Genomic DNA, 15,841 nt, shown 5'->3' on the forward strand with positions numbered 1-15,841 from the left:
ATATTCACCTATGCAAGATGTAAGTTAGTGAATTTTTACCTTTCATTCTGAATTTATTCTTTTATTTAAAAAATTGCTTTTATTATGTTATGCGTATTGGTATTTTGCATGTGTGTGTACCCTGTGTGTACACTGCCAAAAGAGTCCAGAAGAGAGCATTAGATCCTCTGGAACTGGAATTATACACCATTGTGAGCCACTCACTAATGGGTTCTGAGAACTAAATCCAGGTCTTCTGCAAGGGCAACCAATACTCTTCACCACTAAGCCATCTCTCCAACCTCGAGCTTATTATTATTTTACAGACTTAAACTGGATCTTATAATAAGAGTTAAATCCACCCCTTGGCAGTGGGCAGAGACACCTTGTTGGTGGTATTGTTCTTATATCAGTCAGGGGCAGATCAGAGGGCAATCCTTTAATCATCCTAGCTTAATGCCTGGCTTAGTGTTCAAAGCTATTTTATACCTAGGATGCATAAAAATCAAATCAAATCAAATTAAATCTAGGAAGCACAGCATGAGAGGAAAAAGATAGAGGCCTGTGTCCCCTCATGCCATATAGTGTGGATGGGGAAAGATGCCCACATACCTGACTTCAGCCTCATGTCTGAGCTGGCCATAGACACACAGAGCACCCCACCACTACCACTACCACCACACAGTGCAGCTTGGTAGGAAGAAGACCACAGAGATCTTCGGACTGCCATTCCACCCACAGAATTGCCCTTGGTATAGGCCATAGAAACCTGCCAGCTGTGGGGCCTGCCAGCTGTGTGGCCAGCCTGCAGAAAGAGCCACTACGGTGTGCGAATATGTGGTGGCCAGATAGGAGAGAAAGAGGAGTGGAGCAGCTCAAGCATTACGAAAAGAGAACTGGAGACTTAAGGGTAGAGAGGGGTAGCCTTTTGCGAGTGGCCATCCCTGTCACCTGGGGCCATGGTGAGGTCTCAGCATGAACTGCTGCTGAGGAACATGTCTGGGTCCATGGCTATGCTACATAGCTGCAGGGGTCGGTGCTGAGGTCCATGTAGCTCATATTACCATTACAGAACATGGGGACATCGTTGATAGGGGCAGATGCTGGGGACCACATTGATGTCCAAGGGCTTTGCAGAACTGGCTCTGCCTTTTATTAGCTACCGTGCTCTGAATAGCTGGCCCCATCTCTCACCAGAAGCACAGTGAAGCTGGACCTGAGATTTGTGGGAAGGTAGTAAGCCATCCTGAGGGTGTGAGTATAGGAGATCTGACCCTGTCCACCCCCACCTCAGGCAGTCAAAAAAGCTGTTCACAGGGTCATCTGCACAGGACAGCTAACCCTGTCCCTCACCAGCTGCCATATTCAGGAGAGCTGGTGCTCTCCTGGACTTTGCCTGGACAGCAGAGCAGAGCTAACCCTGGAGATAGGGGCCAAGGTGAGCAGGCCCTGGGGACCATCAAGTAGGAAAACTGACCCTGCCACTCATCATGTGTAAGATAGCAAGGGCACATGAGTGATGCCCTCCCTCTCACCACCTCCTCATCTGCTGTAACCAAGAGAGCTGGTCCTGTGGCCATGAGAGTATGAGAGTTAACTCTGCTCCCTCATTGGCTCTGGCATTCCAGAGAGCTGGCTTGGGAAATTGCACCTCCCTTAAGAAATACAGTGGAGTTGTCCCTGAGGGCAAAGGCACCCTTAATCCAGCCTGGAGAGTATGAAAGTGAGAGGACTGGCCTAGCCCCTCACATGCTGCAACACTTGAGAGGGTGGGCTTTGAACTTTGGCTTGGCAGCACAGTGGAGCTGGCTCTGGAGTTATGAGTGCAGGTGACCCAGTCCTGAGGCCCTGAGAGCAGGAGGACTCACCCTGACTCCTGCTAAAGGCAGCACTGGGTGGACTAGCCAGAGCAGGGCTGGCCCTGGTGGTTGGTGCAGATAAGGGAGAAACAGCAGCTGATCCCCACAGCTATGACCCAGGTCCAGATCCAGGGCTCTGAGTTGGCCCATTCTAAAAACCTATGTCATCTTCAAACAGTTAGGATGCATGAAAAGGCCTGTCCTGCTGATCCACAGGATCTTGATGACACAGGCAACAACAGAAAAACTGGAAGGAGGCTCCAGGATTGATAGTGTTACAGAAACCAGAGATCTCAACCAGGCTCATTGCAACAAATATTTGCAAGTGAAGATATGTGGATGGAGAGGATATACTGTGAAACACACTGTGATATACTACAGCTTCTTTACTTTGTTTTTGTTTTTGTTTTTAATGTGGATATGTGTGTGTGTGTGTGTGTGTGTGTGTGTGTGTGTGTGTGTGTGTGTATCCAGGGGGAGGTTGCAAGGGTACAAGTCATATAATAAGGGATGGGGAAATGAGTGGGACTGGGGCCATGATGTGAAACTCACAAAGAATGAATAATAAGTTTTAAAAAGAAGAGTCAAATCCCTCTAATCATAGTTAAATCCCTCTAGTCATATAAGTAAAGGACAAAATATTTATGTCAACTATTCAGTTCATAGGAATAAATGCTATAGCTCAGTATGGAAGCACAATTATTATATGCTTCCAAACTGTTGATATTTCTGGTGTGTATAATTCTAATTGCTGGCCACTTCTAGGCTCAAATGATGAAGCAATGTTTGTTTACAAAAGATAAGACAGAAACTGTATTATGAGATCAAAATTTGTATTAGGCACCTCAGGTTATTTTTTTCATCTCTCATTTTTAGCAATGCTAATGTGATCACAAACAGATTCTCTAGTGACATATCCTCTGTGTCAGAATAACAACAATTGAAGGCTTGTGGTAGGTAATAAAAGACCTGACTCATGACAGCTATGTGTTACAGTGTGATGAGTGACACAAAATTAGAATGGTACTATTTCCATGTTGGACTAGGGAAGGTATGAAGGGGAAAATGTGTTCCTGGAATTAAAGGATGGAATAATTATAAGAACATCAAGAAATTTGTCATATTCATCCAGGTTGGGAGACTAAATTTCCTTTGTTTGTAAATAATTGACAATAATCTTCATTTTAAATACAGAATGATAAAAGGCAGTGATACTATGCCAGAAGATACAAGGATTCCTTAGAGTTTGCCACAGGCAGTATTGCTCCATACTATGTATCTGCCCTACTCTGAGAATAGTTTTGTAAGGGGCTCCATAAATGTTTCTTGAAGCAATGCCCATGTTTATGGACAGTGGTGACTCAAGTACTCAATGGAAAAACATGTGAGAATTGTTGAAGACTTTTAGCTAAAAACTATATACATGATTACATAAACCTTTGCCACCAGGCACTTTTGCTCTGCCCAAGGAGTGTCTCTTTCTAAGACTCTTGGAATACCCACACAGGAACACCATGGACATGAACCTCCATCATCTGGCCCCGTGTCTGATTGGAGTGTTTGAGAACACGTCTGCCTGCTGTTGTCTTTTGTATGAACATTACTAAAAACTTTACAACAAAGCTCTTAGTGAATTTGTTATTTCAACAGTCTTCTTTTTTTCAGGATTCTCTTATCAATAGTAAAATCTATGGATCATTGTTTGTTTGTTTGTTGTTTGTCTGAGACATGGTTTCTCTGTATAGCCTTGGCTGTCCATCCTGGATTCACACTGTAGACAAGGTTGGCTTTGAACTCACAAAGATATGCCTGCCTCTACCTCCTCAAGTACTGGGATTGCAGGCATGAACCACCATGCCCAGCTAAATCTATGGATTTTAATGCCTAGTAGTTGCATATAATATAGACAAAATTTCCTATTTATTTGAGTTCATTTCTAGGTTAGAAGAATACAAAGTAAATATTATGTAAAGAGTTGTTAGACTATATTATTTAATGATGCTAAGCAAAACATTTAAGCACATGTTCAATACCAGCATATTTTCCACTAATAATTTTTGTCCCAGACTAAGAGGCTTTGTAAGTAAGGAACTCATAGAGGGCCAGTTATGCATTTCTTAAAAGACAAACATAAGCATGATCTAATTTTAAATTTATCTGCTTATATCTGTTTCTAGGAAAAGCATTCTTTATTGAAACTAAACCAGTTTGATTGAAATGTCTAACATACTATTTGTGAGAAAAGGAAAAGTAGGCATAGCTTTACTTAATGCTTAGAAAGGACAGTACAAAAGAAAGCAGAGGCCTCCTTTCAAAATAGCATGGAAACCTACTTCTTATCTGGGTCCGTTTAGAAGTGTGTCAGTCCAAGTTTAATGTTTTTTATTCTGATTCTTTTTTATTTTCTTTTTTTATACAATACATTCTGGTTATGTTTTCCACTGAGATCCTTGCCACTTCTCCCACCTGAGTCCACTCCCTTCCTTTCTCTCTTTAGAAAGCAAACAAGCATCTAAAGAATATGAAAACAAACAAATAGAATTAGAAAACAAGCAAATAAGCATAAGAAAGATAAAAAGTAAAGGCACAAAAAACACATATAGGTGCATAAACATACCCATTTACACACAGGAATCACATAAAAGTACAAAACCAGAAGCCATAATACATATGTAAAGAATTTGTAAAGAAGCAAAAAAAATTAAAAATATAAATAAAAAAAAGAAATGCACCAACTATGCATTATGAGACAAGAAACCACCAAAGATGCCATTGAATTCTTTTTGTCTTGGCCATCTAGTGCTGGATGCAGGGCTTGCCCTTAAAATTTCTTTATATTCCCAGTGAAACTCCCTCAGAGAAAACTAAATTTTCATTTGCAAGTAGTTATCAATTGAAGATTACTTCTTAGTTATGGATGGGAGCTTGTGTCCACTTCCACTCTAGTGATTGGACCCCATCTGGTGTAGCTATGTGTTGACTATGCGTGCTGCTGCAGTCTCTATTAGTTCATACATGCCGTTATTTGTGCTATGCTTAGAGGCCTTGTGTCCTTGGTGTCATCCATCCCCTTTGCCTCCTAGCACTATTTCTGCCTCCTCTGGGGCAGGGTTTCTTGAGCCCTGAGGGGAGGTAATTGATGGAGATACTCCTTATTTTAGGGTTGAGTGTTCCAAGGTCTCTTACTTTCTGTATATCATCTGGCTATTATTTATTCTCATCTACTGAAGGAGGAAGCGTCTCTGTTGAAGGCCAAGGAAGGCATTGATCTATGAGCATGGCAGAATGTTGTTGGAGTCATTTTATTGCTTCCTTTTTTCTTTTTTAATGTTTTTAGAACAGTGGTATGGTTTTCAGCCTTCCTAATGCTTGCAATCCTTTGATACAGTTTCTCATGTTGTAGTGACTCCAAACCATAAAATTATTCATTACTACTTTAGAACTATAATTTTGCTATTGTTATGAGTCATAATGTAAATATCTGATATGTGGATATCTGGTATGCAACCCCCAAAGTAGTCACAGATGATTAAGCAGCAGATGCTACAATGTCCCACCATGCAACAAATGCTCATGGAAGAGGTTTATTGAGGAAGAGTATATGCAGAGGCTGCCTCTGATAGAGGATGGAAGGGGAAACAGAGTGTGGAGAAGAACCAATTTCTTTTTATAAGAGGACATAGTACACATAAATGAGGGAGGACAAATGACTTGTGGTGACAGTGGAAATGTGTCGCATCTTGCCAGCTGGTGATGACATGTCCTGCTGTGGCCTTAGGGGTGGGGTTTTTCAACATTTTATTCTCTTATTTATTATAAAAGATGAGGAAATATTTAGGCTTGACTTGTGAGGCATGGATGCGAGCATCATGTTCTTTAGACTACTTCTTGCTGTCTTGGGGCATCAGCATCTTTAGGGAACTGTTGGTTTTCATTATCAGGGAATATTCAATAATCATGAGCCTCTGACTCTGTGGCTAGCAGTTGGTAGTCGTGTAAAAATAAGTGATTAATTGTTTGATTAGAATTTTTTTTTAAATTAGGCCTTGGGGAAACATAAAAAAGAAATTAATAAAGCAGGGTGTAATTAGTAAAAGCAGGAAAATGAGAAGGACAAGAGTCAGGGAAGAAAGTATCCACTTCGATGCGGGGTTCTCAAAGTCCCAGGGGCTCAAGGCATCAAGTTCTTTATGAATTTGGAAGTCTGTTTGAAGTTGTTGGATTTTTTTTTACTATACCCAATTACTTGACATAGAAGCAGCACTGCTCTTAGAGGAAGAGACAAAGACCACCATTTTCAACTGTAAGAAGATCTCGTCCTTATCAGTTTTAGAGTACCACTGCTGCCAAGGAGTCAATTTGTCCTTGAAGGGTGATTATAGCTTGGGCCACCTGTTGGAGGTTCTGGAGGAAGTAGGAAGAAACCTGGTGATACAAACTCAAGGAGGTGTTTCAGTGGCAACACCATTGCCATTGCAGTTATTCCTGTAACAGCCAGAGGGGTAATACTATTTATTACGTCAGGCAGCTATTGAATCTATTATGGGAATCGGTAAGGGGATCTTTTCCATGTATCACACCCCACCTCCAAATTTGGGGAAACGAAATACTAGCACACAGACTCTTTATAAACTATCTGGTAGGCAATGGCAGACTTGAGTACAACAAAGTACAGAGGTTTTATGAATGTTAAGGCACTGAAGCTAAGGTGATGTGCTGAGGGTTAAGGTTTTGTTGCAGTCTAGGAGATTAAATGTCCATACAAAATGTGTTTTAGATGCCTCAAGGCAGTTTGCCATACCAAAGAGGGTGACATAAACACAGTAGAGAGCCTGCTGTTGCCATGATCTCTTACCACCCGTTTTCCAAATGGATATAGAGGTAAAGGGCCCCATTTTTTGATGGAGGAGGGAATGGACTGAAGACACACATGTGACTAATGGTATTGGGAAGACTAGTATGGACAGCCTCCAGATCTGTCCGGACACTCTTTGCAATAGCTTTCTGTTTAGCCATAGAGGAAGCAGGTGAAAAGGTCAAGAAATGAAGGAGAGAAGAGTATATGGATGATAGTGTTATGCCCAAATTTTGAGAGACTCCCCAAACAGACCATCCAAGAGCCGAGTCCAAATGCAATGGCAAGAAAGTCTAGTGCAGGTTCAAAAGCCGGGCCACCCCTCCTATGCACTGACACAGCAGATGCAAGGAAGTGGCCTTAAGTCACAATTGAGAGGGGTTTTATAGGTTTTAGACAAAGAAATGGGTTTTGAAGTATATGATTGGCTGGCATTTGGGCTGAAAAGCTGCAAGCAGGGAGTTATAAGCCTTGACGTTTTGTGGTAGGGTAAGTTGGCCTATAGAAATGATTGATTGAAGCAGTCATGGGGGCATTAGGGACTTTGGCCTGGCTTCTCCTAATTGGTTGTTGCTATGTGCCAGACCACCTGCTGGTCAGCTTGACCAGCAGAAAGTATATTTGGACTTTCCAGGTGAGCTGATTGTGTTGCTAGGGAATATTTTTCCATTTAGACTAGTTTGTGGTTTTTCTGGAATCTGGGTTTAACCCTTGCCTAGGTTTAACACAAAATGGAGTTTAGTCCTTACAATAGGAATTTTAATTAGCTCCTGACATCCTGCTATATAGCACTTAACAAACACTATTTGAGGGACTGCTCTTTATAAGTAAAGGTTTCCTGAATCTCAGACTTCCATATGTAAGAGGTACCCTGGACAGAAGTGGGCAAGAGGAAAAGGAGGAAAGTCTAAATCTCATCCAGTAGGGTCAAATCTGGCTACCAGGGTGAGTCCTCATTTCTCTGGAAACACGTGCAAGGTGGCTTATCTCAGTGTCCTCTGAAACTTAAGGAAGCAGGATACTATTGGTGTTGATGTGTAGGATGGGAATAAAGAGTTTGAAGTAGGGTAGGTGAATCCACTGAGGGAGATCCTTAAGCTTAGCAGCTGTGGAGGTTACAAGAATCACCTTGAAGGGGCCCTACCATTAAGGGGAAAGGGATGAAGGGCATTTGTCTGAAGGGAAGAGAAGATCTGAGTCCCATTGTAGGTTGGTACAAACAGGAATTGGCCTACGGCTGAGGTAGGTAGTGGTTAGGAAAATTCAATAGATAATAGAGTATTGGGGTGAACAGGTTATCAGAGAGAAGAACGGGTTTGGTTAAAGACCAAGAGTCAGAACTGGTTATCTGTCCATGAGATAGAGGGAGGTCACTTGGGGAGAGCCTGTAGCCCAAGAAGGGCCAGAGGCAGGATTACCTAATTGAGGTAAAGATCTTATGGCAGTTTGAAAATGGTGTTTTTTAAAAATAATTTATTCAGATTATTATTCCCTCACTTGTATCTTCCCGTTCCCTTCCTACCTCCCTCTTTCACACTATTTCTCTCCCCGAGACCTCTGACAGAAGGGGACCTCCTCCCCCACCATATGACCACAGCCTGTCAGGTCTTATCCAGATAGCCTGCTTCCCCTTCCTCTGAGTGCCACTGATAGCTGTGGAGAGATGGGAGACTATTAGCATGACCATGATCTGGTCTCAGTTGGTTCTTGATTCTCCTTTTGTTGTAAGAAGTCCATGATCTTTCCAGACAGCAGTGTGGGACAGGAGGATGTGGAATAAGTATTTGGAGACTGTGTAGATGATTAGGGTTTCTCCTTCAGAGCTACTAGTTTATCCTGTTGATTAGTGGGTATGGCCAGGAAGAACCTGTGCCTCACATGACAGATTGCAATGTAACTTTTTACTATTCTTTTACTTAAAGTAACTTGCTTTGCAATGACTGCTCTCAGATATACAGCTCTGTCTCATGGTTAGTAACTGTATAGAAAAAGGGTCAGAAGTTTATGTAAGGTCTGAGGGTATGAAAACTTAAGTTGTGAGGATCAAAGAACATGTTTTAAAGTGTATAAATGAAAGTTATAACGTAAGGTGGTTAAACTCAAGTTATAAAGTTTGAAGGATGAGAAAGCTTAAGTGGTGATAAGAAAATGATTTAAGACATATAAAAATAATGAAAAATACTTCAGACTTCTTCCTTTTGCTATGTCACTATTGTATTAAGACTTCCAAAGTTCAGAGTTTTAATATTAATAAGTGGAGTTCTGATAAGCTATTAATAATCTAGCTATGATAAAATGCTATCATCATAGTCACAAGCTCAAGACTTTAAATTTTCGTTGGTAGTCTTAGACTTAAAGAGGCTGTCCATTGTGGTAGAAATGTCTGTCTTATCTGTATACATCCAGTCTTCTGGATAGCAAGAATAAGCCCCTCTTCCACAGTCTGGATTCTGCTCCACAAAAGGTTTCTGAAGTCTTCTCTGAGCTTTCATTGAAGACTGTTCATGGTTTTGACACAAAATCATTTCCCAGGTTTCTGCTATGGCGCAAAAGTGTGAGTCTGGTGCTCTTTCTACAGTGTGGATTTCAGAACAGAACATAAGCAATGGTAATGCTAATGTCTCTAAAACTTATCTCTTTTTGTAAACTTAAAAAAAAATCTTTTTTGTGTGCTGGAGCATCTTCTGGGTATATTCCAAGCAGTGGAATAGCTGGGTCTTGAGGAAGCCCTATTCCCATTTTTCTGAGATAGCACCAGATGGATTTCCAAAGTGGCTGTACTAGTTTGCATTCCCATCAGCAATGAAGGAGTGTTCCTCTCTCCCCACATCCTCGCCAGCATGTGGTGTCACTTGAGTTTTTGATCTTAGCCATTCTGATGGGTGTAAGATGGAATCTCAGAGTTGTTTTGATTTGCATTTCCCTGATGACTAAGGAGGTTGAGCATTTCTTTAAGTGTTTCTCAGCCATTTGATATTCCTCTGTTGAGAAATCTCTGTTTAGTTCCAAGCCCCATTTCTCAATTGGGATATTTGGTTTGGTGGTGTTTAATTTCTTGAGTTCTTTATATATTTTGGATATTAGACCTTTGTCAGATATAGAGTTGGTAAAAAAAAAAATTCTTTTAAGCTCCAGGGAATCAACTTAAACCCAGCTCTCATGGGTCAAGTGGACTCCAGATGAGTACTTTCAAACAGCATCCTGTTTCTCCATCTGCCTATTTCACTTATTTCTGAGGATGGGCTATCTCTTCCCTTTTCTAATCCTGGGAACCCCATCCTGGTCCTACCAGGACCATGAGTCTAAAGTTTCAAATTTACACTTAAAGAAAAAAAATTCTCCCTAAACTCCTTAGCTTTATCTTCTACCCCTAACATATATATCATATGTGTGATATATTTAACATATATCATGTATCACATGCACGTATATCTATATCTATATACATATACACATACGTATGTTCAAGCATCTTTCCATGTCCAGGGGTTCCCTCAGAATCTGCATCCTACAAGGTTCAAATTGGCTAGCCCCAGGTGGCCTAGACTCACAGACTATTTCAAATTGTTCCACACTTTTCTAGGCCCAGGTGATCTACAGAGCCTGGAATGTGAGTAAAACAGACAGCTCTTCCAGTACTTGGCCAGAATCCCAGACATCACCAGAATCACCCTAGACAGCAAGAAGTAGTCTAAGGAGCACTGTGTCTTCATTCCTGCCTTACCATCAACTCTTCCTATTTTTTTTATCTTTTATCCTAAACAAAAGGGGAGGATGTTGTAAATCTGCCACTCAACAAGCATGCTTTCAGTTACTCAGTGGCAGCAGCTTACATCGTCACCCACTACTGCCATGTGTGGCACATTTCTACTGTTGTTTTGAGTTGTGTATTTTCCTATGTGACATGTGCCCGTTAAAAGGTTTCTCTTTGTCTTGTTCATCTTGTCTCTCAGTCTCTCTAGTATGTCTCTGTCTGTCTAGCTGTCTTTCTCTGTTTCTCTCGTATGACTCCACTCTGAGATAGCTTTTCATTTTCCTTCTCTTTCAATAAACTTCTTGTTAAATGTGTTGCATGGAGTGATCTCTTAGAGGCACACCTTCGCCCCCAACCTACCAAAGGTACTCTCTGCCACATTAGATTCATTCTAACAATAAACAACCCACAAATTGAGAAGCACAAGAGTAGGGCATCTTGCAGGCAGGTCATTCTTGTAGATCAAATGGTTTGTGCCTCGGTTGGTGTTTTTCATTTGGTGGTGTGCAGTAACTGTTCTAGTACCATGAACAATACTTTATAGTGGTGAAGGCTCTAGGTAAGGACCAGTCCAAGGTCTGCATGTTCAAGGTGTTGTCCATAGCAGTAAAGCCTTATCATTAGTTTGTAGAGAGCATCAAAGAGCCTTGTCAATAGCTTGGGCTGTTGGGGGTTCTCATGAAACACCTGTAGCAAACAACTTGATTAGATGCAACCCATTCCTGGTACTGGAAGCCTCATTTGGTAACAAAATATGTCCAGGTAGGGCTCAATCTCTCCTGCTATTTGCCAATTTCATTTACCTTACCTTATATATATGAAGCCTCTACTGTATTAGGCTTCTATATGTCCTCTCAAATGACCCTTAGTTTTATCTTTCCCTCCCCATATTCTGAAGTGGAAGTTTCTGGTTTCTTTAAAAACTTAGTTGAGTTATGTGATTTTGATTGTTTTGTTTATTTTTTGTTGATTTGTTTTTTTGATATTGTCTTATGAGAGGGCAGGTGGTGTTTTTCTGGAAGCTATCTTGTGAGAGGGCATGTGATGATTTGTTGGAAAAAAAGATATGTGAGGGAGCATGTGATGTTTAGAAAAAATATAAATAGAACTCCACAGACAATGCTTTTGCTTTGCTATACCATGTAACACTTGACTGGTCTTTGCTCCTTAGAGAGAAAGATGCCAGATAACTTTTTGTGGTATTCTGGCTGCTTCTTCAGAATCATGTTGATTCAGCAGAGAATTATTGTTTCTTCTGGACTGTGCCATTGCTACTGATTCCTGTTGCTGTCTGCTGCTTGTTACTGGACTGGACTCCTGGTATTCTGACAACAAAGAATGGAATCTCCCCAAGGAATGACTTCTAAATGGGTATATCAATCCCTTTTCATGTTAACCTTTCTCCCTTTCCTCTGGTTGGTGTACTAGAAGGGAAGTAGAAGTGTTTAAGAACCCTAAATAAAATAGATTTTTTAAAATCTAAGTCTACAGTATTCTATACTATCCTTCTTTGATGCTCTGGTTATAGTCCCCAGATCCTCAGTCTCCATAAATATCTATTATATTTTCCCTTCCAAGGGAAGTCTATTATTATAGTCTCTTATTCCATAGCCCCTAGCCCCTTACTCTATACATAACCTCCATGGGTCTATGGAGTGTGCTTCGTTTATTAAAGATGTAATAGTTAACATTCACTTATAGGTGAGTACATATTAAATTTGTCTTTCTGTGTGTGGGTTACCTTGCTCAGAAATAAGTTTTTTCTAGCTCTATCTGTTTATCTGTGGATTTGATTTTTTTAACAGCTGAGTAATATTCCATTGTAAAAATGTAACACATTTTCTACTCCTCCTCTTCTTCATTCCCTTCTTCTTCTTCTTCTTCTTCTTCTTCTTCTTCTTCTTCTTCTTCTTCTTCTTCTTCTTCTCCTTTTTAAACACAGGGTTTCTCTGTGTAGCCACGGCTGTCCTGGAACTTGCTTTATAGACCTGACTGGACTTGAACTCACAGAGATTCACCTGCTTCTGCCTCCAAAGTGCTAAGATTAAAGTTGTGTTCCACCACTGCACAGCTCACTCTTTCTTTATGCATTTATTCATTGGCAGGTATCTAGGCTTTCTCCAAGTTCTGGCTATTATGAACAGAGCAACAATGAACATGGGTGAGCAAGTGTCTCTGTAGTAGGGTGAATCACCCTTTGGGTATATTTCCAAAGTGATATACCTGGGTCTTGAGGTAAATCTATTCTCAGCTTCCTGAAGAACCACCACAATGATATCTGTAGTTGCTGTACCATTTTATTGTTCCTCAGAAATGCATGAGTATCATCTTTTCTCAACATTCTTACTAGTCTAAGCTATTTTTTATATTAGCCATTCTGACTGGTGTAAGATGAATTCTGAAAGTAGTTTTGAGTGGCATTTCCTTAATGACTAAGGATGTTGAATATTTCTTTGGGTGCTCCTCAGTAAATTTTGTTCCCTATACTGATAAATCCCTGTTTAGATCTGCACTCCATTTTTAAATTGGGTTATTTGTTTTCTTAATGTGTAATAATATATATTTTAGATACTACCCCTTTAGGGGGTCTTCAGTTGATTAATGTTTTTCCCATTCTGTAGCCTATCTCATTGTCAAAATGATGGTGTCCTTTACTTTACAGACTCGTAGCTGCTTAATAAGGTTCTATTTATTAATTCCCATGCTATCAATGATACCAAAATCTTTTTCTGTACTAATGAGTTCAAGACAATTTACCACTTTGCATTATATTAGATTCAATATATCTATCTTTATGTTGGAGTTTTTGTCCATTTGGAATTGAGTTTCATGCAAAGTGATAAGCATGGATATTTTTTCATTTTTCTACATGCAGACATCCAGTTTGACCATCAACATTTGTTGAAGATGATATCTTTTTTCCAGTGTGTGTTTTTGGCTTCTCTATTAAAAGTCATATATCATAGGCATGACTTTATGACTGGATCTTCAACTCAATTCCATAGACCAACTTATCTAAATTTGTATCAATACCATACTAATCTCAGAATGGGATTACTAGGATTAAAAATGTATTGTGTCAAGCCTGGATTTCTATGTAGGTTCTATGGATCTAAAGTAATGTCCTTATAACCTTGCACAGCAAGTGTCTTACTCACACTGAAAAAGATCCTTAGTCCTTCCTTTTATGTTCACATGAACCAAAAAGTAACTGAAACAAAAGGTAAGCATAAGAAATATTTTATCACCACATCACATATTTTAAGCATGAATTACATTAGTCATTAAAAGACGTGCAGATGACTTATTCTTTATGTAGGAAAACATAAGATAGTTTTAAGTTTAACCATGAAAGACAAAGGCTACTGCTAACCATTGCATGAAAGAGTCAAAGTAAACAACTGGCCTCAATCGTTTTTTTCTTCATCTTCTAAAGCTTGGAACAGAAATATGTTTAAGGGACTCTGCAGACTCTATAGCTGCACACTTCTGACAGCTGTGTCTTTCTGAACTTTGACTTAAACCTTGGATTTTAGTTCTTTGTCCAAAATGTCATTTAGTTCTCAGAAGTAGGACAGTATTAGATGACAGGGGGCATAAAAACTTCTCCAGTCAATACCCGGTTGAATTTTGTCTTCTCTACAGCAAATTAGTTATCATATTGTCTCTAGGTCATGCTTTGGGACCCAATGCCTATTGCAGGTATAGCTGAGGGCATTTGCTCAACTACAACTCCAAGATCAGAATATACTTCAGTAAAAGGTCAATGCTTCAGATCCTTTAAAGACACATCGCAAAGGTCACCTTCTACCTGAAAATTATCTGTAATTCTCAAATTAGTACTTACAGCATTTTATAATCATGTGCAGATGTACACACAGCAAGAAAAATTTGAGAGTCTGATGCGCACCTGTTCAGCTCAGGACAAACAAGGAGATTGCTTGTCTTTTCAGTTAATAGGATATAGATCTATCTATCTATCTATCTATCTGTCTATCTATCTGTCTATCCACATGATTTGATGTTCTGATATGCATGTACATTATACAATAATTGAGTTAAGCCAAATCATTCTTTCTTTCTTGTCAAAACACTATTTTCTCTCTTAGAAAGCTTCACATGTATCGTGCAGTGCTATTAAATATAATCACTCCACTATGTACTTGAGCTCCAAAATTCATCCTTAATTTGTAACTGAAACTCTGCTCTACTTGGCCAGCATTTCTCTTCTTCGGTCCTCTTTCTGCAGCCTCTGAAACCACTTTACTTTCTGTTCCCCTGAATTGGACGTTTTAGATTTTACATATAACTGAGGTCATACATTGTTTGATTTGATTTCCTGTGCATTCTTTATTTCATGTTGCAGAATGCCCCGTCAGTTCTTTAATGTTGCTTAAAATAACAACCTTTTGTTTACTTCTAAAATAGACAAGTATTCTATGGTTTGCAATAGAGTACATATTTTTTCTACTCATTACTACCTTAGTAGACAGTTGAACTAAACCCATCCAGTGCTCATTGTGATGATTAATCTTGTGAGAAGGTCCAGAATCACCTAGGAAGCACACTCTGAGCATGTCTTTGGGTGGGTTTCCAGAAAAAATTAACTGAGAGGAGAAAATTTTTCCTATAATTTCTTCCAGTATTGTTTTCAGTTAGGGGTGTTTTATCCATTGGAAACTGATTTTTATACTGTATGAGATGAGAATGCAATTTGTTCTCACGTGTATCTAGCATTCTTACCATCTTCAGAGTAGGTGGGGCCTCCAGGCAGTGGCTGAAGTGTAAAGAGGTGTTAAAGCAAAGCAGTGCTTCCTGTTGCCTTCACTTCTTCCAGAGCCAGCAGCTCAATCACTGCTGTTGCTTCTGACACTAAATTATGACTTTTAAAAAAACTTCTCAGTGTGGACTATGAATGGCTCTTCAGGAATATTTCTGGACATTAGCACTAGATTGGGAAAGCTGAAGTACCTAACTCTAATTACAATAGAACTGACCATCACACTGTGTCTTCTTAAAACTTTCAGTATTACTTTATGATATTAGTGTGTAAGTCTTTTGCACACTATTTGGTTCAATTTGTTTCTATATATTAATCATTCTGTTGATAATGTAAGTAGGATATTTTTGAGAGAGGTTTCCCTATGTAGCAATATGGATTTGTTTTGTTGGTATGTGTCTTATTGACAGAAACGTCACTGCTCTTCGTGTGTTGGTGTTATTCCAGCTCTTCCGTGAGTTGGATTATTGGTTTTGCTTTCAGTATTCAGTATATTCAACATATAGGATCATATCAACTGCAAAGACACTTTTACTTATCCCTTCCTGCTTTGAGTTCCTTTCATATTTGTAACTTTCCTAACTGCTTTGATTCTTACAGCCAGTACTCAATTA

General features: G+C 39.7%; 1 non-coding gene across 1 annotated transcript; it reads left to right on the forward strand.

Moving 5' to 3' along the window:
* The first annotated feature begins 339 nt into the window (after window positions 1–339).
* Window positions 340–481, forward strand: LOC127207679 (small nucleolar RNA SNORA48). The gene has a single exon (XR_007832950.1). It is a non-coding gene; the product is annotated as a small nucleolar RNA SNORA48 (small nucleolar RNA).
* Window positions 482–15,841: the final 15,360 nt, after the last annotated feature.

This window comes from Acomys russatus, chromosome 2, assembly GCF_903995435.1.
Source record: "Acomys russatus chromosome 2, mAcoRus1.1, whole genome shotgun sequence".
NCBI classification, from domain to species: Eukaryota; Metazoa; Chordata; class Mammalia; order Rodentia; family Muridae; genus Acomys; species Acomys russatus.